Below are 15,303 nucleotides of genomic sequence, written 5' to 3'. Positions count from 1 at the left end.
ACACACACACACACACACACACACACACACACACACACACACACACACACACACACATACCACACACACACACACACACACACACACACACACACACACACACACACACACACACACACCTTTGATCCGCCTATGTTAATGCTGGTGCAACTTATAGTTGTCAAATAGTTCACCCGGAATAATGTGTAGTGTTGGCAATCTTTGCAGTTTGTACTCAAAAATATGCTAGTAAAACTGTGTGTAATCATTAATTAGGGGTTTATTTCTTTTTATATGTTGAGGAAATAGAGAAGTATATAGTGTCTGTAATGATTTGCATCGTCAGTTGTAATGTGGGGAGCAGTCTGTTCGCCAAGTATTTCCATGTTGGATGTACTTCCCGACCTTCCCCGAAAACACGGGGTTTAGCTTTCACAGAAATCACATTTTCCACCGCTGACATTAAACTAGGTACTGTTATCTTGGGACTTGCATGTTTCCGTCTACACTAACCTTTAGTCTCTGAATATATATAATTTTGATAGAAACGAACAATTCCTTTTAAATTGAAAATAAGAAGGGAGATTGAGAACCTGAGTAAATATCGACTTGCTTCATTGAGGGCTTTATCATTGCAGACGGGGCTATAGGCTGTAGGGAAAATAATGTGGTTTAGGGACTGTGAGTCAGACTAGGATCCGTCTCAATTCACCATTTCCTTTGATACCAATCTGCCCTTTAGCATGTCTCTTTGAAGGGCACTTGTCTAATGCATGCACGTTTACAAAGCTATGTACGGAAACAGAGAATTTCTCACGATGTAATACCTTGCATTTCAAATACAGACATATTTGTTTTTATTTGACCGATCTTCGGAACTAGACGTAACAGTGCCTGGGTTTTGTCTCGTTCGCTGTTTACATTGTCCGAAACTAAAGAAAGGGAATAAAATAATTATCCAAACAATTTATATGTTATATAAATTTCTTTTTGCTTTGTACGAAAACAGGTTCAGATACACATCTTTGTTAATATTGTGGCTATATTGTGACGTCTGTGTAATCCACGTGTTGACCTTCCACAGCTTGTACTGGCTTATCATGTCATCAATGGAGTCACTTCGTTTCCTTCTATATACGTGACATACTGTAAAACCTGGGGTGGGGTGGGGTCTGGGTTTGGGTAAGGTTTTACAGTATGCCATATACGTGCAGTGGGACCGAGCTGAGGCCTGGGGTATCACATAGTCTGTCTCACAGTCCCTGAACCATATTATTTTCCCTACTGCCTAGCCCTCCCTGCAATGCTAAAGCCCTAATTGAAGCAAGTCTAGATTTCCTCAGGTTCATCTCACTGGGGCTCCTTTTCAGCAAGTTGCGTAGATCGATGCTCATGATGTTGATCACTGGATTGTGTGGTGCAGACTCGATTATTTACAGACTGCCGATTTACGGTGACATGTGTCAACCAAGCCAGCGAGCCTGACCACCCGATCCCGTTAGTCGCCTCTTACCACAGGCATGGGCTACTGAAGATCAATTCTAACCCGGATCTTCACGGGACTAATGCCAAATGAAATTTTACCTAACCCACATGTCACTCACTCACTCAACCCACATGTCACTCACTCGCTCAACCCACATGTCACTCACTCACTCAACCCACATGTCACTCACTCAACCCACATGTCACTCACTCAACCCACATGTCACTCACTCGCTCAACCCACATGTCACACACGCACTCAACCCACATGTCACTCACTCACTCAACCCACATGTCACTCCCTCACGCAACCCACATGTCACTCACTCACTCAACCCACATGTCACTCACTCAACCCACATGTTACACACTCGCTCAACCCACATGTCACTCACTCAACCCACATGTCACACACTCGCTCAACTCACATGTCACTCACTCAACCCACTTGTCACTCACTCACTCAACCCACATGTCACTCACGGGGCGGTGGGGTAGCCTAATGGTTAACGCGTTGGCTCGTCACGCCGAAGACCCGGGTTCGAATCCCCACATGGGCACAATGTGTGAAGCCCATTGCTGGTGTCCCCCGCCGTGATGTTGCTGGAATATTGCTAAAAGCGGCGTAAAACCAAACTCAGTCAGTCAGACATGTCACTCACTCGCTCAACCCACATGTCACTCACTCACTCAACCCACATGTCACTCACTCACTCAACCCACATGTCACTCACTCACTCAACCAACATGTCACTCACTCACTCAACCCACATGTCACACCTTCACTCAACTCACATGTCATTCACTCACTCCACCCACATGTCACACATTCTCTCAACTCATATGTCACTCACTCGCTCAACTCACATGTCACTCACTCACTCAACCCACATGTCACTCACTCACTCCAACCCACATGTCACTCACTCACTCACGAAGTTCGTGGAGAGACGACGAGCGCTAGGCGTACGCCTATCGTATCCTTGCTCTCGATAAATCATTGGTACAGCACACAGGTTGGTTGTTAAGCGTGGTTAACGTTGATTTAAGAAAACCAGTAATGAAAGGACTGTTTGGTTAGAATATTGACTTTAGACGGTTTCATGTTAACAATAATCAACTCGTTTTGTTCAAGTGATATTTTCATCCTGACTGGCGATTTTTCGCGACCAAGCAGTTTAATAAAGGTGTATCCGTTTGTGTGGAAACAAGTCGGTTTGTAGTCTCTATTTACGGATAGAGCAACAATGTGGCGCTCGTTCTTTGTTGAAACAATATCCTTACCTGCAGTTAACGAAGCCCAGAATCGAAATTTCAGCTGTAATTTGAACGTTTATCATCACGTGGGACCCAGCACCGTGTGTTTGCACGAACCTGGCAGCCGGTTTGACTAAATGCAATTGAATCTAGAAATATCCTTCTTAAAGCTGCGTGTTCATGTTGCTTCTGAAGACAAAAAGCAAGACAGCTTGAACCACCTAGCCGTACAATTAAGATTGAGTGTGGTATTTACCTTGTACCATATGAGGAATCGAACCCGAGCCTTTAGCGTGATGAGCAAACGCTTTAACCATTATGCTTCCCCACTAACCCTTACTCTCAAGATCCGTGAAGAGATCCGTTTAGAATTGGTCTTCAGTAACCCATGCTTGTCGTAAGAGGCGACTAACGGGATCGGGTACAAACCCGGTTATTTACAGACCGCCGCCATATAGCTGGAATATTGCTGAGTGTGGCGTTAAACAACCAACCATCATCCAACAACCAACCAACATGCCATTGTATCTCTGTTGCGTATATTGATGCTCATGGTGTTGATCACTGGATTGTCTTGTCCAGACTCGATTATTTACAGACCGCCGCCATATAGCTGGAATATTGCTGAGTGCGGCGTTAAACAACAAAACAAATCTTACCCTCCACTAGATTCCATCTGGGGTAGCCTTATGGATAATGCGTTCGCCCATTACACAGACGACACGGTTTTGATTCCCAACAAGGAGTCTCATGCTCGATGCCCTCACGCTGATTATGCTTTAAAAACGAAGTACCTTCATTCAATCACTGTATTATATATACGAAATAAACTGACGGCATATTCTGCTTCGCGGTCCCTGAACCATATTATTATCCCCACGACCTTGCATTGCTTGTAATGCAAACGATCTAAAATGAAGTAAGTCTAGATTTCCTCAGGTTCAATCTCCCATCTCAGTGGGGCTCCTTTTCAATGTACATGGCTCTCTTTGTTTCTCTCTGATTTACATAGTTTCAGAGACTAAGCGTTAGTCTACTGACGATGGTACATATATTTGTTTAAAAAGCAGCATTTTATAACGAATCACGACTGCAGCGTTTATAACGGGCGCCTGTATCGTTCAAATATTTCTGGATGGTTCTAGACCTACGTCAACTCCCTTGAAATCCCATTATCTGCCGCAGTTTATGACATTCGTAATCTAATTTCCTCCCCTGGTTGTATTTAATTTGGAATAAAATCCCTTCACAATAAGATTACATTCAGACACCTGCCTCGATGTCAAAGTGACGTCAAACATCTTAGTATAAACGTGCTCTACAACAGAGATTATTGGAAACATGGCTGATACACGTAAATGTGTTTTACAATTGTACTTACCAAAAGATGTAAAATCACTCACTCACTCACTCACTCACTCACTCAACATAAAAATGATTTCATGATTTTCTAAATAATCCCTACCACTGCTCCTATATTGCAGTGCTTATGATGGTTCTCTTAGAGCAGGTCTTACTGTTTTACAAGGTTTAACTTTGACGATACACTCAAAGGAGACACAAAGGAGACACCCTGTCTTACTGCTCTGCAATTGACTTAAAATCAATCATTCTTAAACACCGTGTCTCTTTTTCATCATCACTTCCTTTCCGTTTTGCTAAAACCTGAAAATCCAGGTTAGAATTGGTCTTCAGTGGCACCTTTTGGTTGGAGAAGGTACAAACAATATTGTTTTTTTTGTTTTATCTTCTTTCTACGAGACTTCATAGTGAATTTTCGATCGAGTAAAATAATTTCAATTTCAAGAACGAAAAGATTCGAAACGAACCAAAACAATTAGCAAACCTGTATGTTTATTCCAAACTTACGTAATTTGGGATTACATTTCCGTACACAGATGTAATAAGAGACCTAAAAAAATACATGCATAAATATCCTATGTGTGTACTCCATCAACACATGGCTGTTGGAGTGTTACGGTTTATATGCTGCATCCCTCTTAAACTATCTCCAGAGCGAAATGAGGTAATTTACGTGTTCATCATTAAGAGAAGCGTGTGCGGCCAGAACGTCTGTGTTCAATTAGTGAGGCGCTTCCCGACCCCTTTAACACGGTGTATCCGTGACGAGTGTACACTTGACATACGCAGACACCGAAATAGGCAGGCCCCAGGGTGATAGTCTCAAGCCTATTTTATTTACATTAATGTGCGCGGATTTTCGTCAAGATCACTAAAGCATCACACTATGACGTCAATTTAGTGCTTTTCGTGATCATGGACAGAAATATCACTCATGTTCGATCTATCGATGACATCTATGTATCAAGAATAATCTGTGGAGATAATTAATTAAGTCTTCAGTACACCTGGAATTCTGATTTACTCTTCGGAATATTATAAACAAAAACAAGTCTTCCACACTGAGTGTCCGTTCCTTGTTATTGCTTAAGTTTTCAGTGTTGCTAAGCATCGAGTGTGAACAATATGTTTAACGACTTCACGGCTTCGGTGGAGTCATGTCGGATCACGGTTTGTTAAACATAGTGGAAGTGTAAGCTGAATTTCGACTTGATAGTTACGTTGAATCCATCATGCAAGGCTAAGTATAGTCTTGTTAGAATAGGTCCCAAGAAGTTGGTTGTATAAGAGGCGTGACCAGACTCTGTGACGTGTTTAATGTCGCTCACCATATCACGAGACGATCTTATATCAACAATGAGTTTGGTTAGACAATTGAGAGTTCATTTGAGAGATACGCTATGGGTGACATAATTAAGTGGTGTATGTATGTGTGTGTGTGTGTGTGTGTGTGTGTGTGTGTGAGAGAGAGAGAGAGAGAGAGAGAGAGAGAGAGAGAGAGAGAGAGAGAGAGAGAGAGAGAGAGAGAGAGAGAGAGAGAGAGAATATCTTTCCAATTCGTTTTGCTGTGGTCTTTTAACTAAGAAATGTGGTAGCAAAAATGGATGTTGTATCATGCTCTTGTAGACTAGTAGTACACTCCCAGCCATCGGTATAACCCCATATTAAACTTCTCACCCAAATCTATATCACAGTACATAACATCAAAATGTCATTTCATCCATTATGTGCTAGTAATTTTTCCTTATATACTATATATACTTCATGTTATTTGCTTCCTATTCTGTCAGTGTGAATGTGTGAGTGAATGCAATGTGCTTGTCTAATGTCTTTAAAAAACACCCCAAAACCAGTAGCCTGCTGCTTCAATCTCTTTTTATTTCAATGGGGTTTCTGCTTCCCTGGGCTGATCAGGCCCAATTTGTAACAGGGGTTTCTTAAATAAAACGGTATTTAAAAAAAAGAAATGAGGTAGATTAAGTACTGTTTTTATACAATTGTTTTTTTATGTTGATTTTAACGACCCAGGCCAAGTTGGATAGTACTCAATACTTCTGCTCCGACAAGAGGGAAGAAAATGGCATGTGTGCACTTTGTGCCATATACGATGTCATTATATTCGTTTATAATTGGATATAGCTTTGTCGGGCGGGGGAAATTTGTATCACGTCAGTTGCAAGTATTTGATGCGTTTCAAATGCTAATTCATTTAACGATTTGTTTTTCTCATCTTGCCTTACTGAGCCACGCTCATAGACCCTCACTCAACTCCCTGGTTTTCAAACGAAAAGTAAACTTAATTATCTTGCCCATTTGTCGAGTGTGATTTATTATTGTCAAATGTATTCGTGAAATCAATAATATGTACGTTTCGTAGTCGTAATATGTAACTAAGCGATAACTAATTAGTCAATTAATTAATATTGGTTTATAAGGCGCAATGTGTTTTATCAATCAATTACTTTGTGTACATGTTATATTTAACTGTGGGGGGGCGGTGGGGTAGCCTAGTGGTTAAAGCGTTGGCTCGTCACGCCGAAGACCCGGGTTCGAATCCCCACATGGGTACAATGTGTGAAGCCCATTTCTGGTGTTCCCCCGCCGTGATGTTGCTGGAATATTGCTAAAAGCGGCGTAAAACTAAACTCAGTCAGTCAGTCAGTATATTTAACTGTTACGATACCAGCTCAGTTTTAGAGAAACTGTCTTAAAATATTTTTGTAAATGAAACTTGAAAATATATACTTACATATTATCATTCAAAATGGTTGTGAAATCTAATAATATGATTCACACTTAAAAATATTCATACATTTCTGTCTCCCTATTAGCTATTTATATTTATGTTTATATTTATATATTTACTATTTATATCACATTTGCGGTTAAACTTTATTAGTAACAATATGTTCAGCGTCACTGTGAACAATAAAAGGCTCGCCAGTCATTCAAACTGCTTACGTCTTTGAGCCTCGTCACGTTTAGTCATTTGTCTTTAGTCATTGTAAGACAGGTATCAAGTCCTGTAAGATCCATTCATAAAATACGACATAGATTAGACCGCGTCACGTTGTTCCATATAAGGACAACGCGACCCTTGTACTGTTTTGTAGTTGGGGTGACGTCACATGCGTAAATCTATTTTTGGCGACAAGGCCCATGAACGAGCGTCGAAGGGTGTTTCCTCGCTCGTCACAAGTTCAATCGTATTTGCACCTGCGAAGTACCCAAACAGAACGCAGGACGTATTTGTTATTGATTAGACTGTGGATCGTAGCTTTCAACTTGTTGCTGTGTGTGTGGAGTGGTGCAGCTCAACGAAAGTTGGGAAGTCGTGAAGAGGACTACAGTGGAGTTTTCGCTTTACTGTTACAAGCTGGTTCGAGTAAGCAGTTGGTGATTGTGATCTAGCCAGATAGCGACCGGCTAGGATTGGACCGCTGTGTGTGTTCATCAGAGGTAAGTCTTCTTCTGTAATGTAAGGCCTCCAAAACAGTTTTTTTTCAAATTATGAAATGAACAGCGTGTGTTGTTTGATCTCAGTTGTGCGATGTTAAACTGACTGACAAATGCTTCAATAGTGACTATAGCGTACTTACATTAGACTTGTCTCACCGTCCCGGGACCATATTATTTTCCCTACAGCCCAGCCCTCATTCCAATGCAAAAGCCCTAAATGAAGCAAGTCTATATTTCCCCAGGCATCCCTGTTCTACCTGGGGCTCCGTTTCAATTTAAATTGGATTTATTTGTTACAATTAAAATTATATTTTTCCAGATGCTAAGCATTAATCTATACTTATATATAAATATCTGTTTATCGTAAACATCAACATTAACCAGAATTTGCATTGTTTGACATACATTGTACCATAGTCAGTTTTGTTTTATATACATTTTTAACAGTATGTGTTTGTTCTATGTGATAAAGGGTTAATTATTCATTGTTCAGTGTTATTATCCAGGAAGTTTATAAACCTCTAGTACCACATGTATATTGCACTCAGGGACAATAACACAGTAATAGTTTTCTTCCACTAGAGTGCAGAGACCGTATGCTGGTTTACCGTCTCTGTACAATGTAAAGCCCAAAGTATTTGTTTGTTAATTGTGAAATAACACTTTGCGTTTAATCTCAGTCACACTGATGCTAAATTGAGTGACAAATACTTGAATAGTCTACCTACATGCAGATCTAGTTATTGTCAATATCAGCCTCAGCCTAAATAAACAATGTTTCACATCACCTACGATGTGGCCATTGTCGGTTTTGTGTTATATACATTGTGCTAAGTAGGTGTTTGATGAATGTGATAATATGTTTATTATTCATTGATTAATGTTATTGCCCATGAAGACTATACAACCTACCATAGGACATGTATATTGCACTCAGACAATAACGTGTTAATAAGATTAATGAGTTTCATCATACACTAAATATGTTTATTCCATGTATATTACACTCCCATACAATAACACATTAATATGATGAATGAGTTTATCACAAACTATACATGTATATTGCATGTATATTGAAGGATATATGTGATTTCTATCAGTAGTATGTGATGCATATATCTGGATATGATCCAGTGCATCTGACCGCCTCCGTGGTGTAGTGGTTAGAGCGTCCGCCCAGAGAGCGGAAGGTCGCGGGTTCGATCCCCGACTGCATCATACCAAAAGACGTTAAAATATGGTACTTGTTGGTCCCTGCCTGGCGCTCGGCATTAATGGGTACAACAAGGACTGGTCGGGTGGGGTATTCATGCTTCACTGCGGCATGGTATTTCAGTGGGCTAGCACTATAAAACCAGCTTAAGTCTGGGCTCGTACAAGCAGCCGCACATACACATACACACGCATGCACGTCGTCATATGGGCGAAATATTCTCCAGCACGACGTTAAACCCAATTTCACCTCACCTCACCTCACCTCACCTCCAGTGCATCTGTTAGGTTATTACACACATCTGTGAGCTGTCAAGATTGATGGTCCAATCTATAAGCTACAGACACACAAAAAGAGATGTAATGATTCAAGTGACATATAGTTTCTTCCGTTTTAAAGTATAATGATAAAATATTCCAATATGCCCAAATGATATTGAGTCTTTGAATGCATTTAAGTCTTATCCTATCACAATTGATCTAAGAGTATCAAAGATATCATGAATATTTGTAAAATAACTAACTATATTGAAGGGCTATTTTGAAAAAAGATATAATTTGTAAAAAGCGCAGTTTTTATTTATCTTCCTTTAACAAGCAATTTTACAAATAACTTGAGCTGACTCATGTCACGTGATGTGTAAATGTGATAAAACAAGAGTGAGTGAGTGAGTTGAATTTGATGCCACTTTGAACAAGCTTCTAGCGATATTTAGGCTTCACATATTGTACCCATGCGAGAATCAAACCCAGGCTTTTCAGCATGACGAGCAAACACTTTAATCATTAGGCTCTCCCACCCATGATAAAACAAGAGAGAACTCCACCATGAGAACAACAAGCATGAAGTATCTGACATAGAGACAGGTTTCACAAACAGTCAGTGATATTGTCACTAGTCTGTCTCACAGTCCCTGTTCCACATTATTTCCCCTTCCTCCCACCCCTCTTTACTTTGTAAAACCTCTAAATGAACAAGTCTAGTTTTTCCGCAGGTTCTCAATGGGGTCCCTCTTTAAATTCAAATGAATTATATGATTCTATCAAAATTATGTATATTTAGAGACTTAGCGTAAGCTAAGCGTACATTGTCATGAGACATCTCGACTGCCGTTGAGGGAGAGTTTCTTCCTCCTTCCACAGTGGTTGTGTTTCACTGCAGATACAGGATAAATGGAGCACGGAGAGGTCATCAACTCTACTTCCGTATTATCCCGAGTTTGTCTTTGTTTCTGTTTACGATCAATAAATTAGATGTCACATGAAGTGGTGTATTTGCTGCATAAGCATGATCTATTTTCTATTTCCTTTTTTACCAAAATAACATATTTTTATTTATTTTGAGGTGACCTCATGATAACGTTTAGGCTCCTCTGTGATCATGTGATTGTGTGTGACGTGATGGTGTTATCTTAATTTATCTCACTTACAGAATTTCAAAAACTCTGCACCTTAAAGATACAGAATTAAACACTCGTTTATCTCTCCTGCCAATTTGTTACGCAAGACTTTGACAGTCAACAGGAAATACATGTTTTAACTTTTCCTATATCATGAGCCATTTAAATAAGTGGATTTCAATGAATTTTTAATGAACAGTCTACATTGTGTGTTAAATTCCCTTTTTACTATGCCTATCAATTATCAATTTACTATGCCTATCAAGTCTTTATCCTGCATGTTGATTGTTTTTATTACAGTAAAAAAAGTAACCTTGACAGATAGTCAACTAACTGGTTTGTGAGAATAGTGCAATACAGCAAAGATGGTCTATAGGGCAGTATAATGTAAGTGAAAGAGTGAATGTGACATAGAGAAAGATGAACACAGGAATTTATCAACAAGTTCAAATGTTGAATAATTCCAAAATTTCATATTAAAATATCCAGGTTTTATAGTTAGAACTTCATCACAGGAGTGACAGGAATTGTGCTGACCAATTTGGTCAACATAGCAGTATTTTACTTCCTCAGAGCTGTTCATTTGAAGTCCTGGATGAAAAACCCTGTCACATGATACTAGTACTATAAGTCTGCATCTCTTTGGACAGTGCCTGATGCCAATGATGGTAACCTTTAATACAAGGCCTAGATTTTGACTGCATATGAGCACCAATGAGTGAGTTTAGTTTTACGCTGCACTCAGCAATATTCCCGCTATATGGCAGCGGTCTGTAAATAATCGAGTCTGGATAGACAATCCAGTGATCAACGGCATGAGCATTGATCTACACAAATGGGATACGATGACATGTGTCAAAAAAGTCAGCGAGCCTGACCAGCCGATCCCGTTAGTCGCCTCTTACGACAAGCATGGGATACTGAATATCAGTACTAACCCAGATCTTCACGGGTTCTTCATACAGCATCGTGACAAAAGTATTCGCGATTTGGCAAATATGGCCGTTTGTCTTTGATTGAAACGTCTCAGATTTTCATGTTTGATACGTCGCTTGTGAGCTTGATATACGATTAGTTCGCATGTGCAATGACGTTGTATGTCGTCTGCTTGGAATGCAGAAATCGTCTGCTGTAAACAATGGGCCGAAAATCAAAGGAACTCAACATCAGTACGAAAGAACTAATTGTGGATTTGAAACAGAATGGAAAGAAAACTTCTGACATTGTGAAATGATTAGGTGTACCTGAATCAACAATTCGGTATGTTTGGAAAAAATATTTGAATTGTGGTAATGTTGAAAACAGCCGACGCAGTGGTAGGCCGAGAAAAGTGAGTATTCGTAGTGAACATGTTTTGTTGAGGAGTGTCCGCAAGAATAGATTTAACATTCTAAGAGACATTACCCGTGATTATAATGTTGGTCAACATCAACAAGTAAACAGTAGAACAATTCAAAGAGTTTTGCATCGGAATGGTGTTTTTCGTCGGGTTATTAGAAAGCGCCTTGTGAAGGAAGTGAACAGAAGGAAACGACTTCACTGGTGTTTGGAAAAGAGAATTTGGGCATTACAAAATCAGTGGAAACAGGTGATATTCAGTGATGAATCGCAGGTAGTTATTGGTCAGAATGGAAGAGTTTTCATTTGGAGAAGTGCGCATGAAGCCTATCGTCCCGAATGCATGATTCACTTAAACAGGCCAGGTTATCAGTTATGATCTGGGGTTCTTTAACTTGGTACGGTGTTGGCACCTTGTGTCGTGTTGATGGTAATGTTAATGCTGTCAAGTATCGTGAAATGCTTGAAGACAACCTCTGGCCCGTTATAGCTCGGCACTTCAACAACAAACCATATCGGTTTCAAGATGACAATGCCCCAGTGCATCGGGCACGAATTATTCAGGAATACAAGCGTAACAATGCTGTAAATTGCATGACTTGGCCTGCACAGTCTCCCGGTCTCAATATTATTGAAAATGTATGGCTACACATCAAAACAACACTACAGTGACAATCACAATCTATCCTGACCACTGACGAACTGTATGACGCCATCCATGATGTCTGGACAAATATCACTCTACACTATGATAGAAACTTATATGAATCAATTCCACGACGGATTATGGCCTGCATACTCTCCAAGGGGAACTTGACCAAGTACTGAGGTATGACATAATTCTTTTTTTGAAATATCGCTGTTTAAAGTTTTCATACAGTCTTGTGTTTACTTCCGCCATTTTGAAAAGTCGCGAATACTTTTGTCATCACGCTGTAGGAGTGACATGTATTGCACTGACCAACCCATGAAGATCTGGGTTAGAATTGATCTTCAGTAACCCACTCACTCACTATTGCACTGACCAATTTGATTGAAATAGCAATTTTTTCTTCCCTACCATGGGATAAAAAACCCAGTCACATGTAACTTTAAATCTGCATGCCTTTTGACATTGCTTCATGGTTACACCTAATACAGAGTCTGGACTTTGACTGCGTATGAGCGCCAGACCATAAAGTATAGTGTCCCTTTAATGCACTATGACGGCAATGGAATATTCGCGTGAAATGCAGACTAGCAGATTGTAACATGTAAGAGAAAAAATGTTAAGATCATAATTATTAAAACATGTTTACCCACGATATCAACATGATACAGACAGGATTATGACAGGATAACCGAAGTGCATCATACTAGAAGCTCTGTTGAAGGTATGCATTGAGTCATTCTCTCAAACAGGCCAGCTCAGTGTTATGGCATGGATTCTAGACTGGAGATAAAAGGTGGGACATTTTTTTCATACAGTTAATGTCTTTACCATTTTTACCATGGTGATGGAAAATGGAACCATGCCAGGTTTATTGCTGAAAGCAGTTTCCAGTAAGTTACTGAGTTTAGATGCAACCTCTTAATAACTAATCACATTAAATGACGAGGATGAATATCATCATGAATGTGAGTGAGTTTAGTTTTACGCTGCTTTTAGCAATATTCAAGCAATATCATGGGGACACCAGAAATGGGCTTCACACATTGTACCTGTGTTGGGAATAGAACCCAGGTCTCTGCATGACAAGCAAACGCTTAACCATCAGGCTACCACAACGTCCCTAGATGCGTGTAGTTTTTTTTTATACAGTCGGCAATATTATTCAGGGATCAGAGCATGAAATAACCAGAGCCTATTACATTCTATGAAGTCCTAACATGGTAATAGTGAGTGAGGGAGTTTAGCTTTAAGCCGCTTTTAGCAATATTCCAGCAACATCACGGCGGGGGTCGCCAGAAATGGGCTTCACACATTGTACCCATGTGGGGAATTGAACCAGGGTCTTCGGCATGACGAGCGAAGGCTTTAACCACAAGGCTACCCCACCGCCCCTAACATGGTAATATGACTGGAGGAAATAATTTTGTTTCGCGACCACCCCCCTTTTTGATTTCTGAAAAAGTGGTTTTTATTTTTTTTATAAGCAATTGATAAACAATGTTATTTGGCTAAAACAACTTCAACCATGTTGGGGTGATGGGGTAGCCAAGCGGTCTAAATGTAAATTTGATCACCCAACAACATAAAATGATTTCTTGATTTTAAAAATAATCTCCACCACTGTTTGACCCATGAAGATCCGGGTTAGAACTGATCTTCAGTAACCCATGCTTGTTGTAAGAGGCGACTAACGGGATCGGGTGGTCAAGCTCGCTGACTTTGTTGACACATGTCATCATATCCCAGTTGCATAGATCGATACTTATGCTGTTGATCACTGGATGATCTGGTCCAGACTTGATTATTTACAGACCGCTGCCATATAGCTGGAATATTGCTGCGTGCGGCGTAAAACCAAACCCACGCACTCACTCATCATAATGATAAGATTGCTTTGCGGAGCGGGGCCCAGACTATCTAGTGGTTGATAGAATGAGCTATCTAGAATCCACGTGATAAGAGCAAGAAGACACACGGATGGCAAGGTCATTTGACCACTTGAACTTTAGACATGACAAATATGAGGTACTGTGCCTTGGAACCCACCACGAAGGATGTCTCTGATATAACTGGGGGCAGTTAGAAGGCTAGTGGCTTGTGTGGTTTCTGAGGCCAATTCGTACAAAGTGATCATAATCCTATGAATGTCCTTGTAGTGTACGTTAACATGTGAGAGTTATGATCATCTTAGCACTAAGATCTTTGTGCAAGTAATCCTGTTCTCTACATGATTACAATGTATATTATTATTATTATCATAGGATATAGCGCACATATCCAGGCAACTAGAGCTTGCTCAAGGCGCACTATTTTTTCCATCATTCATTGGATGTCAATCTCAATGGCACATCGTATTGTCAATCTCAACTCCCTGGGGAATATACAACTATATAGTGTATATCACTATATGAAAGTCTCTTATACAGTGATATTATCAACAACAGTAAGTAGATCAAAACTAAATACCTATGATGTTGGCCATGGAAAATAGGGCTGTGTATTGGCAAATGAATTGCATTGCAATATTTTGCGATTCAAGTACCCGTATTGTGATACGTATTGCAATATACTGGGAACTTAAGTGTCTGACAGTAGGTCACACTAATTGTACATGTCGATGCTATTTTCTACATTATAAATCCCTAAAAAATATACTCAGTGGAAACCTGATAAGTAACATTTCAAGGGACTCGCCAAAATTGTTTACTTATCAGGTATTTTACTTATCCAAACTTATAAAAATCTGCAAATGACAACCATATGCATGTATATGTATGCATATGTAACAATGAACCACTTATCAGGGCTGGCCTCCAGTTGTCAGTGTATTGTCAACTGCTTGACGCCAGCGAGCTGTAAGTAGGATGTTTGTTTAACTGGAAACTGACACGACTGCCCCTCATGTCGGATTATGTGGTGATCGCTAATTCAGTTATCTCTTTTGTTAAGTAATTTACTTCCATGGACCGTGAGAAGACGTTTAGTTAAGCGGTATTGTTTACTTATCCGAGTTTAGTTAACCGGACTCTAATAGTGATAATTAATGAAGAAAGTTGCCGGGACCAAAGAAAAGTGTTTACTTATCAGGTCTGTTTAGTTAAGCGGTCTTTACTTAGGCGGTTTCCACTGTATGTTATGGTTCAAAATTAGGTTGCA

At 39.9% G+C, this 15,303-nt stretch overlaps 1 protein-coding gene across 4 annotated transcripts in view; it reads left to right on the top strand.

Annotated features, from left to right (window-relative positions):
- Positions 1-7,230: 7,230 nt before the first annotated feature.
- Positions 7,231-15,303, top strand: part of LOC124287829 (protein kinase C delta type-like) — a 124,948-nt gene continuing 116,875 nt past the window's right edge. For all 4 annotated transcript variants that reach the window (XM_046724292.1, XM_046724293.1, XM_046724294.1 and 1 more), the window contains exon 1: positions 7,231-7,542. The gene's annotated coding sequence lies outside the window, so the exon portion shown is untranslated. The remainder of the gene's footprint in view (positions 7,543-15,303) is intronic.

This window comes from Haliotis rubra, unplaced genomic scaffold (genome assembly GCF_003918875.1).
Source record: "Haliotis rubra isolate DU_JTF1 unplaced genomic scaffold, ASM391887v1 Scf406, whole genome shotgun sequence".
NCBI lineage: Eukaryota > Metazoa > Mollusca > Gastropoda > Lepetellida > Haliotidae > Haliotis > Haliotis rubra.
The sequence above is the reverse complement of the archived record's forward strand: the minus strand, read 5'-3'. Positions and strand labels throughout refer to the sequence as shown.